The 8,877-nt window shown below is 45.0% G+C and overlaps 1 long non-coding RNA gene across 1 annotated transcript in view; it reads right to left on the reverse strand.

Moving 5' to 3' along the window:
• Positions 1–6,543: 6,543 nt before the first annotated feature.
• The window catches only part of LOC309365332, a 37,779-nt gene continuing 35,445 nt past the window's right edge, over positions 6,544–8,877 (reverse strand). Inside the window, exon 2 of the long non-coding RNA XR_014166016.1 lies at positions 6,544–6,840. This is a non-coding gene — a long non-coding RNA (uncharacterized lncRNA). The remainder of the gene's footprint in view (positions 6,841–8,877) is intronic.

The raw sequence follows: 8,877 nt of genomic DNA on the forward strand, positions 1-8,877 counted from the left end.
GCAGAAATCTTTGGCCTCTCATCCTGCTCACAGAACTCAGCGTGTTTACTGATCAGCACCTTACTCTGATCACCTGACGGGTAAGCAAACCGCCATGCACGAGCTTCTGGCTCATACCCACAGAAGATCAGTTTCTGGACCTTGGCTCCATCTGGCCCTTGCAAAGCTTTGGGCACTGGCACAAACGCAGGAGATCCAAACTTGCGCAGAAAGTGAATCTGGGGTTTTCTGCCATGCATCAAAGAGTACGGTGTGTCACCTACCAGTGAATTGTAGACACGATTCCAGGTGAAACATACGCACCGGATTGCCTCCAGCCAAAACTTTGGAGGTAACCTAGCTTCTGTCTGCATCACCTGTGCAGCCTTAACCAGAGCTTCACTTCTAAGCTCTGCTACCCCCTCTGCTGGGGAGAAGTAACTGTGTGACGTATCCCTTTCTTGTGAAAGAACTTCTGCAAAGCAGAACCAGTGTACTTAGCATTTCTGTCACTGATGACTGCTCTCACTCTGGTGGAGAATCTCTGTTCTACCTCCTCAATCCAGCTCCTGATCAGCTGTGCTGCATCCTCCCTGGATTTAAGACCATGAGTCCAGGTGTCCTGAATCGTTAGCAGATACCTGGCCCCCCCTAGACTCTGTTCCTTCACAGGATTGAACAGATCTATGTGTACCAGCTCAAAAGGTTTAGTGGTTACCCGTTCCACCTTTGGGTAACTGCACCCTCTCACCTTTGCCTGCTTGCAAGTGTCACAATTAATGGCACGTCCACAATTTTTAATCCTGCAACCTTTGGCAACCTCGGGTAACGTCTGCAAATCCTCTAAAGGATTATGGATAGTTCTCTGATGCCATACGCAAGCACATGAGACATGATTGGGAACTGTAGTACGCTGATTGGGAACTGTAGCACGCAACGCTTGTGCTTTCTCAACCTTCCCCTCACCCCCAAGAGACGTTTTAAGAATGAAAAGATCATTCTGCCCCTTTTGCACTTCAACAAGTCGTCTTCCTTCTCTGGAGATTGTGCAGGAATCCCCCTGGAAACAAACCTGAAAACCTTTTTTCAACAAATAAGGCACAGATAACAAATAGTGATGCACCCCTGGAACAACACAAAACTCCATCTGTTCCTGCAAAACAGAAAGATAAGCATTAGCAACATTTTTTACATTGGCCCTTTGTCCATTTGCGAACTTAATAGTCTGCCCTTCTGGAACTGCCTTGCAATTCCACATCTTGACTGCAGGGGTCTCTGGAACCATGTTGCGGTTAGCTGCTGAGTCAATGACAAAGCTTAGTTCAGAGTTTTTTACGCAGTTGTTCTCAAACACAGCCATGCTAGCAGAAAGCTGATAAGACTCTTCCTGTTGTCTTGCACGGCCACCTGCACGCCTTCCCGCCTGGCCAGGCCACCTGCACGCCTTCCCGCCTGGTTGCCATGGAAACCCGCCTGGTTCCCATGGGAAATGTCCTTGGGAACATCCTGCCGCGTCTGTGTGCTCCGGTGGGGGCAACTGCTACGCAGATGTTGAACTCCAGTGGAAAAACACTGCCCGGGGCTCCTCCCAGCTGGCTTGGCCTTCCTCCTACCGGAACGGCGCCTCCTTCCAGCCTTGCCCCCCCTGAAGCTCCTCTCCGCTTCAGCAACAGTGGAAAGTTCTTCAAACTTGCCTTTGGAACTCTCCGCCCCTCCGATCTGCTTCACAGCGCTCCTTGAGGCTGATTCAGGAACAGGGGCTACTTGTCCAGCGTCTTCAGGGCTCTGGCCTCCTGCTGAAGCTTCACACAAGCCCTTCAGCACATCCCAGGCAGCCCTTGCTGTCGTTACACCCTCCAAATGAGGTCTCAGCGATGCATGAACGCATGCTCTGAGCATATCCAGCTCTTGTTGCATTTTCTGCTGGCTATCTTCAGCCCCACAGCCTGCAACGCCTGCTCCCGCTGCTGGCCAGCTAAGGGGTGTTGCTAGTGGTTCCCTCTGGCTTGCTTCCCAAAGCCCATGGACCAGGAACCACCCCCTTATTCTTTGGCTCCAGGTTGCCCAACTTTTTAAAGTTAGGGTTTCCACTGGTATATCCTCCTCAAGGACCTGGCTCTTTGCCATCTTCTCCCGTTCTCCCAGGGTGCCCCTTAAGCTGTACTCACTCAGTGCTCAGTACCAGCTGCTCCGGCTTTCCCTTGCGTGGAGAAACGATTCCAGCTGCTCTCAGCTTTTAGCTCTGTGTCCCAGCAGCTTTCTTGCCTCTCAGAAACAGGCAAACACTCACTCTGCCTTCCGACATCAGGCGAGACTCACTGAACGCAGCCTGTGATCTCCAGCCAGCTCCCGTGCCTCTGAACGCCAACTTCAAAGCGTTCTCAGAGCTCCAGCGACAGTTTTACGAGCGATTAATGACGTCACCATAACCTGTGGAATTTATTTATTGATTGGGGCGTGACCTTGCTGATTTCTTTACGATCCCAATCAGTCGTTTACAGCGGTCCGGCGCGCTTCTGCTGCCTCGCTCGGCTTCCTCCCAGGTCACGCCTTGCAGAGTAAACACAGCGGTGTAAAACTGTCACTTAGTCTCAGGTAACACAACAAACACTTGTGTCCATAAACAGCTATTTATTGCGGCATTTCAGCAACAAAGTCCTGGGCTTCTTTCAGCCATAGTAAAGACAGTCCTTCCTCCTCAGCGACACAGAGAAGGAAAAATGGAGTACAGTAACAGGCTCCTCCTAGCTTCCAAAAACTGACGTCAGCAGGTGACGCACTCACTCAGAACATTTAACCATTTACGTTCTGAACTATCACAAAGAGACAAGATTTACAGCATGTTATACAATAATTTTTTTTAAAAAAAAATGATGTACAGATGGTATATTAAACCCTCGAAATTGGCTAAAATGTACCAAAACACCAGTGGAAAGTGTTGGAGGTGCAAACTTAAAGAAGAGAATTTCTTCCATATGTGGTGGACGTGCCCTAAAATTAAATAATTTTGGGATACCCCTAATGAAGAATTAAATAAAATGTTAAGACATACTTTCCCAAAAAAACCAGAAATGTTTTTTTGGGGCTATTAACAACAGACATCCCAAAAGAAACCAAAAGAATATTTTTGTATGCAGTAATGGCCAGGATAGTAATTGCTAAAAATTGGTAAAGTAACATAACACCAACAAAAGAAGGAAGAGTTCTTAAATTGTCAGATTTCCAGATTCTTACTTGATTAGTTTAGAATAAAAATCTCACAGGTAATTAGAATAATTCTCCAAAAAAATCAATCATTACAGACAACCAGTGATATGAAGAATAAAGAGCCACATGGAGTTAATTAGAAGTCATTCCCCCCCCTTTCTTTTTCTTCTTTTTTGGGGGAGAATATAACGTTTTGTATTTTTGATTGCATATTATGTTTAGATCCTTGTAATTTTGTTTTGGCATTTTCTTCTCTTTTCTATTGTTTGTTCATTTTATTCAATGCTTGTTTGTGTGATATAGAAGTATAAATGAATAAAAAAGGGTCACCAAATAGCATGGCCCATTTTAGTTTGAGGACTATCCCTGCCTCCGGGTCTGGTGTCATTTGGATGGATATTGAAATCAGCAAGGGAGACCCACATGACCCGAAGGTGCTGCTATGCAATGCCAGGTCAATGATTCATAAGACCACCACCATCCATGACTGGATCGTGGATGGAGTACTTGACCTGGCATGTGTAACAGAGACTTGGTGGGATGAAGCAGGTGGACCTGTCCTTGCCGCTGCTTGTCCACCAGGTTTCTCTTACGCACAGCAACCCAGGTCATATGGGCAGGGAGGGGGTGTGATTTGCAGTGATTTGTAGGAAGTCATTAATTTGCACCAGGCGTCCTATTGGGAAGACCCAGTTCTCTGAGTGCATGTTCTTGAAGTTGGACAATAGGGGCAGTACAGGATTCCTTTTGGTGTACCGATCTACCCATTGCACCAAGGATTCCCTGCCCAAACTGCTTCAGGTTGTGGCAGATGTTCTCCTGGAGACACCTAGTGTGGTTGTCTTGGGGGATTATAACATTCACACCGACACAACCTTACAAGGGACCGACTGGGACTTTGTGGAAAGCATGGCCTCCATGGGCTGGCCCTGAGTAAGTTTGGCCCAACTTATAGTCACAGACATTCCTTAGACCTGGTGTTCACCTCTATGGATGTTGGTGATCTGACACTAAGTAAAAGCAAATCTAAAGTGGTGCCATGGTCAGATAACCTCCTGGTGCAACTGGACTTCTCCACAACCCTTCCCCTCTGCAGGGACGCGAGACCGATTTGGATGGTCCGCCCCTGCCACTTAATGGATCCAAATGGTTTCCAGAGAGTGGCAGGGGATGTTTTATCCCATGTTGACGGCCTTTCAGCTGATTTCCTGGTGGCCCGCTGGAATGTGGAGTTAACCAGGGCTATTGAGTATCTGGCTCCAAAAATCCCACTCCGATTGCATGGAGACCGGACAGCCCCAAGGTTTTCCAAGGATCTGAGGGCAACGAGACGGCTAGAACGCCAGTGGCAGAAACCTCATTCTGAATCTGACCGTACACGGGTTAGAGCTCAACATTGAGCCTACCAAATGGCGATAGTGAAGGTGAAGAAAACCTTCTTCACCCCCTCTATTGCATCTGCAGAAAACAGCAGGAGTCTCTTTCAGGTGGTTAGCAATTTAATGGAACCATCTCTCCAATGGCGCTCGGTACAGGCCACATGATCTCCTGAAATGATTTTGCAAAGTTTTTTGCAGATAAAGTCACTCAGATTCAGAGAGGTAAGACTCCCCCATGGGAGCAGGGCGGGGGCTGGTGAGTGCTAGAGTCCTGTCTAGTAAAGTTGTTATGTCCGAGGATGTGGACAAGCTGTTTGGATGAGTGAAACCAACCACCTGTCTCCTTGATCCTTGCCCATCCTGACTCATAAAATATAGCCGGGAAGGGCTGGGCGATGGGCTCCATGCGGTGGTAAATGCTTCTCTCTGTGAGGGAGCCTTCCCAGACACACTGAAAGAGGCAGTTACAGTGGTACCTCTTTTTTAAGAACTTAATTTGTTCTGGAGATCAGTTCTTAACGTGAAACTGTTCTTCACCTGAAGCACCACTTTAACTAATCGGGCCTCCTGCTGCCGCTGTACGATTTCTGTTCTCATCCTGAAGCAAAGTTCTTAACCCAAGGTAATATTTCTGGGTTAGCGAAGTCTGTAACCTGAAGCATATGTAACCCGAGGCACCACTGTATTAAACTGCTTCTTAAAAAAATATCTTTAGACCCAGCCAATAAGGCCAACTATCGCCCAGTCTCAAATCTTCCATTCTTTGGCAAGGTGAATGAGTGGGTGGTTGTTGAACAACTCCAGGGACGCCTGGAAGATGTGGACCATTTGGATCCCTTCCAGTTGGGATTCAGGCCTCATCATGGGACTGAAACTGACCTGGACACGATAATTTCTGGCAGGCTAGGGACAAAGGTGAGAGTTATTTCCTAGATCTGCTGGATCTTTCAGAGGCTTTTGACACCATTGGCCATAACATCCTTCTGGACCAACTAAAGGGGCTGGGAGCTGGAGGAACTGTTATACACTGGGCTGTGTTCAGAAAGTGGTGTTGGGGGATGAGTGTTCAGACCCCTGAGCTCTCACTTGTGGGGTGCCTCAGGGTTCTGTCCTCTCCCCATGCTTTTCAGATTTCTACATGAAGTCGCTGGGAGAGATCAGGGGGTTTGGGCTGGATGTTCATCAGAATGCGGATACCCAGCTCTACTTCTCTTTCAAATCAGAACCAGTGAAGATGATGAAGGTCCTGTGTGTGTCTGGAGGCGGTTGGAGGATGGATGGCAGCTAACATATTAAAGTTGAATGCTGACAAGGTAGATGTCCTGTTTTTGGGAGACAGGAGGCAGGCAGGTGTGGAGAACTCCCTGGTCCTGAATGGGGTAACTGTGCCCCCAAAGGACCAGGTGCACTGCCTGGCAGTCATTTTGGATTTGTAGCTGTCAATGGAAGCACAGGTCAATTCTGTGTCCAGGGCAGCTGTTTATCAGCTCAATCTGGTACGCAGGCTAAGACCCTATCTGCCCTCAGACTGTCTTGCCAGAGTAGTGTATGCTCCAGATATCTCCTGTTTGGACTACTGCAATGCGCTCTACATGGGGCTACCTTTGTAAGTTGCCCGGAAACTGCAACTAATCCAGATTGCATCAGCTAGACTAGTGACGGGGTGCAGCCGCCAAGACCACATAACACTGGTATTGAAAAACCAACATAGGCTCCCATTGCATTTCTGAGCACAAATCAAAGTGTTGGTGCTGACCTTTAAAGCGCTAAATGGCCTCGATCCTGTATACCTGAAGTAGAGTCTCCACCCCCATCGTTCTGCCTGGACATGGAGGTCCAGCACCAAGAGCCTTCTGGCGGTTGCCTCACTGCGAGAAGTGAAGTTACAGGGAACCAGGCAGAAGGCCTTCTCGGTAGTGGTGCCCTCCATGTGGAATACCCTCCCACCAGATGTCAAAGGAAAAAACAGCCACCAGACTTTAAAAGACATCTGAAGGCTGCCCTGTTTAGGGAAGCTTTTAATATCTGAAGGACTATTGTATTTAAGTATTTTGTTGGAAGCCACCCAGAGTGGCTGTGCTGCAGGGGAAAGCCAGCCAGATGGGTGCGGCATAAATTATATTATTATTATTGTTGCTGTTGCTATTATTATTATTGAAAACAAACACTGCCAAATTCTTTTCTATACATCCAAAGACTTGACAGTAATCTTCACTTCCCAGGAAATCTGGTAAAACCTGAGTGGAAAACTCCATACATTTATATGGTTTCCTGCCTGTGTGAATTTTCTTATGGATAGTAAGGTCTTCACTCCCTCTGAAGCTCTTTCCACGTTTCATAAATCTGGTTTTCCTTTTTTTTAAAAAAATATTTTTATTAGTTTTTACACATATCAAAGACAATACAAAACAAAACACAAACATCAATGACATACAACAAAAATTTGACTTCCCCATGCCTTCCCTTCGCCACATCCTTATTTTACCATTTTTCGAGCAACTCGTCAGTCAGTATTTAATCAAGTCCCTTTTACATTTTCTTATAGTTTAAGATTTACAGCTGTAGTTCTTTGTTTCTTACCCCTTGTCATCTTATCAGTCCACAATTTTACAATAATTTTTTAAGTATATTTTAAATTTCCCCCAGTCCTCTTCCACTGTCTCTTTCCTCTGGTCACGGATTCTGCCGGTCATCTCTGCCAGTCCCATATATTCCATCACCTTCGATTGCCATTCTTCCAGAGTAGGTAATTCTTGCATCTTCCAATACTTTGCCAACAGAATTCTTGCTGCTGTGGTTGCATACATAAAAAATGTCTTATCCTTCTTTGGTACCAATTGGCCGACCATGCCTAAGAGAAAAGCCTCCGGTTTCTTTACAAATGTCCACTTAAGGACTTTCTTAATTTCATTATAGATCATTTCCCAGTAGGCTTTAATCTTTGGGCAAGTCCACCAAAGGTGATAAAAGGTACCTTCAGCCTCATTACATTTCCAACATTTGTTATTGGGCAGATGATAGATCTTTGCAAGTTTGACTGGGGTCATGTACCACCTATAGATAATTTTCATTATATTCTCTTTCAAGGCATTACATGCCGTAAATTTAATACCGGTGGTCCATAACTGTTCCCAGTCGTCAAACATAATGTCATGACCAATATCCTGTGCCCATTTAATCATAGCTGATTTCACTGTTTCATCCTGTGTATTCCATTTCAGCAGCAAATTATACATTTTAGATAGATTTTTAGTATTGGATTCTAACAATTCTGTTTCTAACTTTGACCTCTCCTTCTGAAAACCCAGTTTCCTGTCCTGCTTAAACATCTCATTTATCTGACGGTAGTGTAACCAATCTCGAACTTTATGCTTTAGCTTCTCAAAACTTTTTAGCTTCAATTTCTCACCATCATATTCTAAGATTTCACAATACTTAGGCCAATTAGAGTCCATGTTGGTTTTTTTCACTGCTTTCGCTTCCATTGGTGACAACCACCTAGGGGTTTTACTTTCCAATAAATCCTTATATCTATTCCAGACATTGTACAATGCTTTCCTGACAATATGGTTTTTGAAACTTTTATAAATCTTTACCTTGTCATACCACAGATATGCATGCCAGCCAAAACTATTATCATATCCTTCCAGATCAAGAATGTCTGTATCTTCAAGAAGTAGCCATTGCTTCAACCAGCAAAAAGCTGCTGATTCATAATAAAGTCTTAAGTCTGGCAGGGCGAAGCCCCCTCTATCTTTTGCATCAGTTAAAATCTTAAATTTAATTCTGGGCTTTTTGCCCTGCCAGACAAATTTAGATATGTCTTTCTGCCACTTCTTGAAACAGTCCATTTTGTCTAGAATCTGCAGCGTCTGAAATAAAAACAACATTCTTGGCAATACATTCATCTTAATAACAGCAATTCGGCCTAACAAGGAAAGTTTCAACCTGGACCATGTCTAGATCTTTCTTAACTTCTGTCCAACATTTTTCATAGTTATCTTTAAATAGATTCACATTTTTTGATGTCAGATTCACCCCCAGGTACTTAACCTTTTTTTCTATTTCCAACCCAGTTTCACTTTGAAACCTATCTTTCTCCTCTTTTGTTAGATTTTTTTCCAGCACCTTTGTTTTCTGTTTGTTCAATTTAAATCCTGCGACCTGGCCAAATGTCTCCATTAATTCTAAAACTCTTTTGGTGCTAGCTTCTGGCTGTTGCAGAGTTAGCACTAAATCATCTGCAAATGCCCTTAACTTATATTGTTTAGATCCGACCTGTATTCCTTTTACCAGCTGGTCCCTCCTAATC

The sequence above is a fragment of the Podarcis melisellensis genome (assembly GCF_964234715.1).
Source record: "Podarcis melisellensis genome assembly, chromosome: 2".
In the NCBI taxonomy this organism is placed as follows: Eukaryota; Metazoa; Chordata; class Lepidosauria; order Squamata; family Lacertidae; genus Podarcis; species Podarcis melisellensis.